Below are 11,049 nucleotides of genomic sequence, written 5' to 3'. Positions count from 1 at the left end.
TTATTTATTCGCTTATTTATTTGTTTGTTGGGGCTCCCGTCCGTTCCGCGGGACGGGGATCGCGTCCCAAACCTCCCCGACCCCCCCCCCCCCCCCCATCCACGGGGGGCTCGCTCCCATCTGCCGCCCCTCCCCCCCCCCGCCCCTCCCCCCCACGCCGCCCCCTCCCCTCCCCTCCCCCCGAGGCTCAATGGGATTTTCTGGGTGTAAAAAGCTCGGGGGCATCAAAGGGGCCGGGAGGGCCCTGGCGCCAGCGCGGCCGCGCCCCCTCCCCACCCCCCCTATCCCATCCCATCCCACCCCCCCGGGGCTGCCGCGACCCCCGGGCGGGCACAAAGCGACCCCCGAGCCCCGCCCGCGCCTCCCCCGCTGCCTTTTCGGGAGAGTTTTTATTTTTAGGTCGGAGCTGGGGTTGGAAATAGCAGCGAGCCCACCCCGAGCCCACCCCCCGAACCGACAGCCCCGGGCTCCGGGGCTGGGCTGGGCTGGGCTGGGGGCTCCGGGGGCATCGGGGACACTGGAGCTGGGCTGGGGGCTCGGGGGACACCGGGGCTGGGCTGGGGTCTCGGGGGTCTCTGGGGGCTCCGGGGATTGCGGGCCAAGAGCTTGGGGGGGTCTGGGACACCGGGGTTGGGTCGGGGGTTCGGGGTGCTCCAGGGTTGGGTCGGGGGCTCGGGGGGTTTCGGGGGTTCCGGGGCACCGAGATTGGGTTGGGGGCTCGGGGGTCTCCGGGGCTGGGTCGGGGGCGCATTCAGGGACGGGGCCGGGGTCTCGGGGGGCTCCGGGGCTGGGCCGGGGGCTCCGGGGATTTCGGGGGCTCTGGGACACCGGGGTTGGGTTGGGGGCTGGGGGGGCTCTGGCACATTGGGGTTGGGTTGGGGGCTCCGGGAGTATCGGGGGCACCGAGGACTGCGGGCCGGGGCTCGGGGGCTCCGGGGTATCGGAGGCTCGGGGGGCACCGGGTTGGGTTGGGGGCTCGGGGGTCCGGGGGGGTGTCGGGGGGCTCTTGGGGCTTTGGGGAGCTCTTTGGGGTCTCCGGGGTTTTGGAGGCTCCGGGGTTTTGGGGTCTCTTTGGGGTCTCCGGGTTTTGGGGTCTCCGGGGGTTTTGGGGTCTCCGGGGTTTTGGAGGCTCCGGGGTTTTGGGGCTCCTTGGGGGTCTCCGGGGTTTTGGGGGGCTCTGGGGCTTTGGGGTCTCTTTGGGGTCTCCAGGGTTTTGGGGGCTCTTTGGGGTCTCCGATGGCGGCTCCCCCGTTTCCCCCCGAGCCGGGCGGGAGCGGCCCCCGCGCTGTAATTAATGAACCCCTAACGAAGGCAGCGCTTAATGAGCGCGGGGCTTAATGAGCTCCGCTCTTAATGAGCGCGGCCCGCCCCGCCCCGGGCCCGCCTGCCGAGGGAGCGGGAAAACCCGGGAAAGCCTGGAAAAATGGGGGAAAATCCTGGGAAAATGGGGGAAAAAGCCTTTTAAAAATAGGGGAAAAATCCTGAAAAATGGGGAAAAAATCCTGAAAAGATGGGGGAAAAGCCTTTTAAAAATAGGGGGAAAATCCTGGGAAAATGGGGAAAAAAGCCTTTAAAAATAGGGGGAAAATCCTGAAAAAAATGGGGAAAAATATCCTGAAAAAATGGGGGAAAATCCTGAAAAAATGGGGGAAAATCCTGAAAAAATGGGGGGAAAAGCCTTTAAAAAATAGGGGAAAAATCCTGAAAAAATGGGGAAAAATCCTGAAAAGATGGGGGAAAAAGCCTTTAAAAAATAGGGGGAAAATCCTGAAAAAATGGGGAAAAATCCTGAAAAATGGGGGGGGGAAATCTGTAAAATAGGGGGGGGAAATCCTGAAAAAATGGGGGGAAAATCCTGAAAAATGGGGGGAAAATCCTGAAAAATGGGGAAAAAAGCCTTTAAAAATAGGGGGGGAAAATCCTGAAAACATGGGGGACAATCCTGAAAAAATGGGGGGAAAAAATCTTTAAAATAGGGGGGGAAAATCCTTTAAAAAATAGGGGGGAAAAATGGGGGGAAATCCTGAAAAGATGGGGGGAAAAGCCTTTAAAAATAGGGGGAAAATCCTGAAAAATGGGGGGGAAAAATTTAAAAATATATTAAAAAAAAAAATCCAGGAAAGTGTGTGTGGGGGGGAATATTTTAAAAATGGGGAAAAAATCTAAAATAAATTGGGAAAAATAAAAAAAAATTGTGGAAAAACTCTTTAAAAATATAGGAAAAAGTCCTAAAAACACGGGGGGGGAAAAGCCTTATAAAAATGTGGACAAATCCCTAAAAAATGTAGAAAAATGCCCAAAAACAAGTAGGAAAAAAAATCCTAAAAAATATGGAAAAATTCATAAAAATTGTAGGGAAAAATCCTAAAAAAAAAATGGTGGGGAAAAAATCCTAAATAATGTGGAAAAGGGGTTTGGAAATGTGGGAATTTTTTTTAAAAAATGTGGGACAATAAAAGTTTGAAAAATACAGAAAAATGCAGAAGAAATCTTGGAAAATGTGGGAAAAATCCTAAAAATTGTAGAAAAATTCCAAAAAATGGGGAAAATTCCCAAGTTGCCCCTGGAGGGTTCATTTTGGCTCAGGTTGGTTCTGGGCCCAACCCCCAAAAAATCCGGGAGGATTTTGGGGTTCCCTCAGTGCTGCCCCCGTGGGACACGCTGGGTTCCAGGGATATTTTATTTTTATTTTTATTTTTATTTTTATTTTTATTTTTACTTTTATTTTTATTTTATTTTATTTTAATTTTATTTTTATTTTTATTTTTATTTTTAATTTTTATTTTATTTTATTTATATTTTTATTTCCCCCCGGCTAAGGGGAGAATTCACCGCCCAATAAATCAATTTAATCAATTTACTGTCACTCGGGACACCCAAAAATGCCATTTTCAACCCCAAAGGAAATCTCATCCAAAGGAATCCCGAAAATCCCGGGATTTGTGGGAAAACCCCTCCGGCTGGAATCCCGGGAATTTTTGGGTTTAATTCTGGGAAATTCGGGATCCCAGAGCTCCAAGCCCATCCTGGTTTGTGGTGGGCAATTCCCAGATGAAAAAATTAAATTAAAAAAAAATATTAAATTAAAATCCCTGAAAATCCAAGTTTAAAACCCTTCAAAAATTCAATTTAAAAAGAAAAAAAAAATCGAAGTTCAAATTAAAAAAAAAATCTCGAAATTGAAATTAAAACCTCAGCATTCAAATTAGGAAAGCTAAAACTGAAATGAAACCTTCAAAATTCAATTAAAAACCTACAAAATTGAATTAAAAACCTACAAAATTCAATGAAAAGCTCAAAAATTCAATAAAAACCCCTCAAAATTTATTTATATATTATTATATTATATTATATATTTATATATTTTTATTTATATATAATTTTTATTTATATTTTATATTTTTATATTATTTATATATTTTATATATTTTTATGTATATATAATTTTATTTATATATTTTTTAATATATTTTTATTATTTTTATATATTTTAAATATATTTTAAAATAATTATTATTATTATGGCAGGGATTTTCCTGCCGTTTTCCTGAGGTTTTGGTGATCTCGGGAGGGGGGGGAAATAATCAAAAATCCAAAATATGGGGAGGAAGGGAGGGAAGGATCCATCCCCAATCCCCGGGGTCCTTCCCAATCCCGCTTCCCCCATTCCCGCTCCCGAATCCCTTCGGAATCCGCCTCCTCCCGAATTTCCCCGAATTCCCGGAATTCCAGCCCCGGTTTGGGACAATTCCTGTTTTTTTGGGGAATTCTCGGGAATTCCTGGGATGGAGCCGGGGGTTGTAACAGGGTTTGGGACAATTCCCGGGGTTTTTTTTGGGAATTTTTGGGATTCCTGGGGCTGGGGAGGGATGAGATGTGCGCCAGGATTTGGGACAATTCCCGCTTTTCTGGGGATTCCTGGGAATTTCTGGGATGGAGTTGGGGTTTGCAGCAGGATTTGGGACAATTCCGGCTTTTCTGGGAATTCCTGGGGTTTGCACTGGGATTTGGGATAATTCTCAGTTTCCTGGGAATTTCTGGGATGGAGTTGGGGTTTGCACCAGGATTTGGGACAATTCCCAATTTCCTGGGAATTCCTGGGAATTCTTGGGATTCCCGAGAAGGAGCCGGGGTTATTTCCAGGATTTGGGACAATTCTCCCTTTTCTGGGAATTCCTGGGGTGCAGCTGGGGCAGGGGGAGGGAGGGGTTTGCACCGGGATTTGGGACAATTCCCGTTTTTCTGGGAATTCCTGGGAAGGGACGAGGTTTGCCCCTGGATTTGGGACAATTCCCGGGGTTTTTTGGGGACTTTCTGGGATTCCTGGGGCTGGGTTCGCACCGGGGTTTGGGATAATTCCCGTTTTCCTGGGGATTCCCGGGAAGGAGCCGTGGTTATCACCAGCTTTTGGGACAATTCCCGCTTTTCTGTGAATCCCCGCGAACCCCCGGGGTTCCCGCCGCGCACATCTGGCGCTCGGTGCCGCCTCTCTCCGTTCCAGATGTTCCGGGGTCACCGGCAGCGGCGGGAATCGCTCCCACGCCATTAATTGCCCCCTAATGAGGGGGAAAATCGGGAATGTTGCCCCGCAGCGATGCCGTTAATGGGATCGCTGCCCCGGCGCACGCACCGTGAAGATCCCGGGATAACAATTCCCGCTCCCGCTGCTCCCGGTGCTCCCGGTACGGCCGGGCCGGGGCTCCCGGGCGTTAATTGGCCCGGGGGGGGGGGGGGGGGGGGCGGTAATTAGCGCCTAATGGCACTAATGAGCAATAACGGCTTATCGGGGAGCGGGGCAACGGCGGGGCGCGGGGTATCCGCGGAGCGGGAATGGGATTGGGAACGGGGAATGGGAATGGGGGTGGGATATGGGGTATCCGTGGGGTGGGATTGGGGTACGGGATATGGGATATGGGATTGGGAACGGAGAATGGGAATGGGGGTGGGAATGGGAAATCCAGGGAGCGGGGTGGGATTGGGGTACGGGATATGGGATTGGGAACGGGGAATGGGAATGGGGTATCCATGGGGAATGGGAACGGGGAATGGGAATGGGGATGGGAATGGGAATGGGGTATCCATGGAGGGGGAATGGGATTGGGAACGGGGGATGGGAATGGGAATGGGGTATCCATGGAGCGGGGTGGGATTGGGGTACGGGATATGGGATATGGGGTATGGGGTATGGGAGTGGGGTATCCATGGAGAGGGAATGGGATTGGGGAATGGGAATGGGGGTGGGAATGGGGTATCCGTGGGGTGGGATTGGGGTACGGGATATGGGATTGGGAACGGGGAATGGGAATGGGGATGGGAATGGGGTATCCGTGGAGCGGGGTGGGATTGGGGTACGGGACCTGGGCTATGGGATTGGGATATGGGGTATGGAAATGGGGTATCCATGGAGTGGGAATGGGATTGGGAACGGGGAATGGGAATGGGGATGGGAATGGGGTATCCATGGAGCGGGGCGGGATTGGGGTACGGGATATGGGGTATGGGATTGGGAACGGGGAATGGGAATGGGGATGGGAATGGGAAAGGGAAATCCAGGGAGCGGGGTAGGATTGGGGTACGGGATCTGGGATATGGGGTATGGGAGTGGGAATGGGAATAGGGATGGGAATGGCGTACGGGATCTGGGATCTGGGATATAGGATATGGGATATGGGAATGGGGTATCCATGGAGCGGGGCGGGATTGGGGTACGGGATATGGGATTGGGATATGGGGTATGGGAATGGGGTATCCATGGAGCAGGGTGGGATTGGGGTACGGGATATGGGATTGGGATATGGGATTGGGAATGGGGTATCCATGGAGCGGGGTGGGACTGGGGTATGGGATCTGGGATATGGGATTGGGATATGGGAATGGGATCTGGGAATGGGGTATCCATGGAGCAGGGTGGGATTGGGGTACGGGATCTGGGATATGGGGTATGGGGTATGGGAATGGGATCTGCGAATGGGGTATGGGATTGGGAATGGGACCTGGGATTTGGGAATGCAGTATCCACGGAGCAGGGTGGGATCGGGGTCTGGGATATTGGGTATGGGATCTGGGAATGGGGTATCCATATTAATCCCAAAATGAGATTTGGGAATCCCAGACCCAGACTTGGGAATCCCAAACTGGGATTTGGCAGTCCCAAACTGGATCTGCCCCTCTCTATCCCAATTTCCTCTCGGAGATCCCAATTTCGGGTAGGGAAACGCTGGATTTGGGGTGGCAGATCCCTGAAATCCAAGGATCTCCCCGGAGAAGGAGCAGGCTGGGGTTTTTCCATGGCAAAAAGGGAATTCTGGGGTTTTTCCGTGGAGCTGGAGCCGCCCCGCGAATGCCCCGATGCAGAAATGTTTAATTGCCATTAATGTCAATATTTTCCGAGGTGATTTCCGGCTGGGAACGGCCCCAATTCCCGGCTGGATTTCCTGGATACCCTCGGGAGTCGGGATAAAAACGGCCCCGAGCGGCCCCGGGGCTGCAGAGCCGCTGGAACCCGCACGGGGAGGTGAGAAATTCTGGGGGAAATGGGAATTTCTGGAGAAAATGGGAACTACGGGGAGAAATGGGAATTCTGGGCGAAAAATGCTGGAGTTGTGGGGGGAATGGGAATTCCAGGGAGAAATGGGAATTCTGGGGGAAATATTGGAATTCTGGGGTGATTTTTGGGCATGATGGAGCTGGAAATGCTGGGATTGTGAGGGGATTTCTGGGATGTGAGGAGAGGGAATGGAGCCTGGATTTTAGGGACTGGCAGTGCAGGATTTCCCTGGAAGGGAGGGAGAGCTGTCCCCAGTTCCATGGATTATTAGAAATCCTTTTTTTTTCTTTCTTTTTTTTTTTAATTTTTAAACCCTTGGAAATCTTAGGATTCTGTCCCATCACTGTCAATGGGATGTTTGCCATAAGTGATGTTATTATTCCACATCCCAAATTTAATCCATCCCAGAAAATCCCCCAGGAATCAGATCAGGAGGGGACGATGGGGATTTGATGGGGATTCCCTGAGGGACATTCCCATTCCCATGTTCACATTCCCGTTCCCGTTCCCATTCCCATTCCCATGTTCACATTCCCGTTCCCATTCCCATTCCCGTTTCTGTTCCCATTTCCATTCCCATTCCCGTTCCCATTTCCATTCTCGTTCCCGTTCCCATTCCCGTTCCCGTTCCCATTTCCATTCCCGTTCCCATTTCCATTCCCGTTCCCATTTCCATTCCCGTTCTCGTTCCCATTTCCATTCCCGTTCCCGTTCCCATTCCCGTTCCCGTCCCCATTCCCGTCCCCATTCCCGTTCCCATTCTCGTTCCCGTTCCCATTTCCGTTCCCGTTCCCATTCCCGTTCCCATTCCCGTTCCCGTTTCCGTTCCCATTTCCGTTCCCGTCCCCATTCCCGTCCCCATTCCCGTCCCCATTCCCGTTCCCATTCCCATTTCCGTTCCCGTTCCCGTTCCCATTCCCGTCCCCATTCCCGTTCCCATTTCCATTCCCGTTCCCATTCCCGTTCCCATTCCCGTTCCCGTTCCCGTTCCCGCTCCGGGATGGAGCCGCGGGGTTGGGAGATCCCAGGGCCGCTCCCGCCGGGAATTCCGGAGTTCGGGAGCGGAGCGGGACGGGCTGGGAAGGGGGAATTTGGGATGGGAGGATTTGGGATGGGGGATTTGGCCGGGAATGGGGGGAATTCTGCGGGACGGGATCGCATCCCGAGCCTCCCCCGTGCCGCAGGTGCCGGTGGTCCCGGAGATCGCGATCGCTGTCCCGGTGGTCCCGAGGGAATCCCGATGGCCGGGGAGCTGAGGATGTCCCTGCGGGCGCTGCCGCTGCTGCTGCTGGCCGGGCTGGGCGCGGCGTGCGCGGAGGAGAGCGCGGGGTGAGCGCGGACCGGGAACCGGGAACGGGGAACCGGGAACGGCCCCGGGGAACGGGGAACGGGAACGACCCCCGGGACCGGGAGCCTTCTCCTGCCCCTCGGGGCGGAGCCCATGGGTGTGGGGCGGGCTCCCTGGATCAGCCCCAAATCCAGGGAATCCGCCCCAAACCCATGGGATCAGCCCGTCTGTCCCCGCTGTCCGTCTGTCCCCCTGACCCCTCTGTCCGTCTGTCCCCGTGACCCTGCTGTCCGTGTGTCCCCACTGTCCCCCTGACCCCCGTGTCCATCTGTCCCAGGGCTGTTCCTCCTGTCCGTCTGTCCCCCTGACCCCGCTGTCAGTGTGTCCCTGTGGCAGCCCCGCTGTCCGTCTGTCCCCTCTGTCCCCTGACCCCGCTGTCCGTGTGTCCCCTCTGTCCCCCTGACCCCTCTGTCCGTCTGTCCTTGCGCTGTCCCCACTGTCCGTGTGTCCCCCTGACCCTCCTGTCCGTCTGTCCCCACTGTCCCCCTGACCCCCGTGTCCATCTGTCCCAGTGCTGTTCCTGCTGTCCGTCTGTCCCCCTGACCCCGCTGTCCGTGTGTCCCAGTGGCAGCCCGTCTGTCCCCGCTGTCCATCTGTCCCAGCCCCTGTGTCCCCTCTATCCCCCTCACCCCGCTGTCCATCTGTCCCTGCTGTCCCCCTGACCCCTCTGTCCATCTGTCCCAGCGGCAGCCCGTCTGTCCCTGCTGTCCGTGTGTCCCCGCTGTCCATCTGTCCCTGCTGTCCCCCTGACCCCTCTGTCCGTCTGTCCCAGCGGCAGCCCGTCTGTCCCTGCTGTCCGTCTGTCCCTGCTGTCCGTGTGTCCCCGCTGTCCCCTGACCCCGCTGTCCGTGTGTCCCAGTGTCAGCCCGTCTGTCCCCGCTGTCCGTCTGTCCCGCCGTTACTCCGAGGCCACCCTGGCCAGCGATTACAGCCGCACCATGGACCACGTGCTGCGCAAGAACTTCGTGGAGTGGCTGCTGGCTCGGCGCGAGAAGAAAAGCCAGTGAGCTCCCCAGTTCCTGGATTCCCAAATTCTCCAATTCCACAATTCCCAAATCCCTGAATTCCCCTATTCTTGAATTTCTGAATTCCCCAGTTCCCAAATCCACAATTTCCAAATTCCCAGCAGCCCCCAATTCCTCAATTCCCGAATTCTTGGATTCCTGAATCCTCAATTCCCACATACCTGAATTCCCAAATTCCCCAGTTCCAGAATCCCCAATTTTCCCAATTCCCCAAACTCCCAAATTCCTAAATTCTCCAATTCCCGAATTCCCAATTTACCAATTCCCAAACTCCCCAATTCCCAATTTCCTCAAATCCCCAATTCCTGAATCCCCCAATTCCTCAATTCCCACATTCCCCAATCCCCCGAATTCCAAATTCCCTAACTCCCACTTTCGCCAATTTCCTCATTTCCCCAACTCCCAGATTCCTGAATCCCCAATTCCCCAAATTCCCCAACTCCAGAACACCCAAATTCCCAAACCCCCAACTCCTCAAATTCCCCAATTCCAGGATCCCCAAATTCCGCAATTCCCAAATTCCCAAACCCCCAATTCCCCAAATTCCCCAACTCCAGAACACCCAAATTCCCAAACCCCCAACTCCTCAAATTCCCCAATTCCAGGATCCCCAAATTCCGCAATTCCCAAATTCCCAAACCCCCAATTCCTCAAATTCCCCAATTCCAGAATCCCCAAATTCCGCAATTCCCAAATTCCCAAACCCCCAATTCCCCAAATTCCCAAACCCCCAATTCCAGAATCCCCAAATTCCACAATTCCCAAATTCCCAAACCCCCAATTCCTCAAATTCCCCAATTCCCCAATTCCCGAATCCCTGAATCCCCAACCTCCCAAAATTCCCAATTCCCTGTTTCCCCCTCTTTGCCATTGGGATTTTCCCATTTTTTTCCCCATTTTTCCCCCAAATCCCCATTCCCATCCCTCCCTCCGGGATTTCCGCCACAGCGGGATCCTGGCACCCTCTGCTGGATTTTTGGGATCATTTCGGGAATTTTCCCGTTTTCCCACTTTTCCCTGTCCCAGTGACGGCGCGGAGCTGCTCAGGAGGGAGGCGGAGACCCCAAAAGGGGCCGGGGATGGGGAAAATTCGGATTTGGGGACCCCGGGAGCCAAAGCGTTCCTGGGGTGGCTCTGGAAAAACCGGGACAGGCAGAGGTGAGGCCGGGATTTGGGGTTTTTATGGGAATTTGGGTTTTTTTAACGGAAATTTTGGCTATTTTTGGTGGTTTTTTAAAGGAAATTTAGGCTATTTTTGGGGTTTCTCTATATGGAATTTGGGGGAGCAGTCGGGTTTTTAATGGAAGTTTGGGTTATTTTTGAAGGGTTTTTTTTTAATGGAATTCAGGGATTTGTTGGGTTTTTAATGGGAATTTTGGGATTTGTGCAGAATCTGGGGTCTTTTTGGAGGTTTTTTACGGAATTCGGGGGATTTGTTGGGTTTTTAATGGGAATGTGAGGGATTTTTGGGACTGGTTTAATGGAATTCAGGGATTTGTTGGGCTTTGTACAGAATTTCAGGGTGTTGTGGGGTTTTTAATGGAACTGGGGAGGATCTGTTGTGTTTTGTACAGAATTTGGGGATTTTTTTGCTGTTATTTTTATGGAAATTGGGGATATTTGTTACTTTTACACTTTTCCATAAAAACACCTCCAGAAATGAGGGTTTGGGGTGGGGGACAGGAGCCGATTTTGGGGTTCCCTGAGGATTTTGGGGCCAAACCCTCAGAAAACCCCATCCCAGCATTCCCAAAACCCAAAGAATTTCCCCATTTCCAGACGAAATCCAACTTTTTGGGGTCTTTATCCCAGCAAGAAAATATTAAAATTGAATGTAGGACTGAGAGAAGGAGATGCTAAACCAGGAATTTTTTCCCCTTTAATTCTGTTTTCAGATAATTAAATTTCAAAATACTTATTTTAAAATAAGTATTTCTAAATATAAATTAAAATTTAAAAAATTTTTTTTTGCAGTTTTCCAGCTCTGGAAGGCTCCGAGGGCCTGAGGGAATTTTGGGAGCAGGAATTCCTGACGTGGCTGCTGTCGGGCGAGTTCTGCAGGGCCACGTGAGTCCCCGAAATCCCAAAAATCCCCCCAAATTTAAGGGTTTTTTTGTGATCACATTCCC

Source organism: Melospiza melodia, chromosome 30, assembly GCF_035770615.1.
Source record: "Melospiza melodia melodia isolate bMelMel2 chromosome 30, bMelMel2.pri, whole genome shotgun sequence".
NCBI classification, from domain to species: domain Eukaryota; kingdom Metazoa; phylum Chordata; class Aves; order Passeriformes; family Passerellidae; genus Melospiza; species Melospiza melodia.
Note: the sequence above shows the minus strand (reverse complement) of the source record.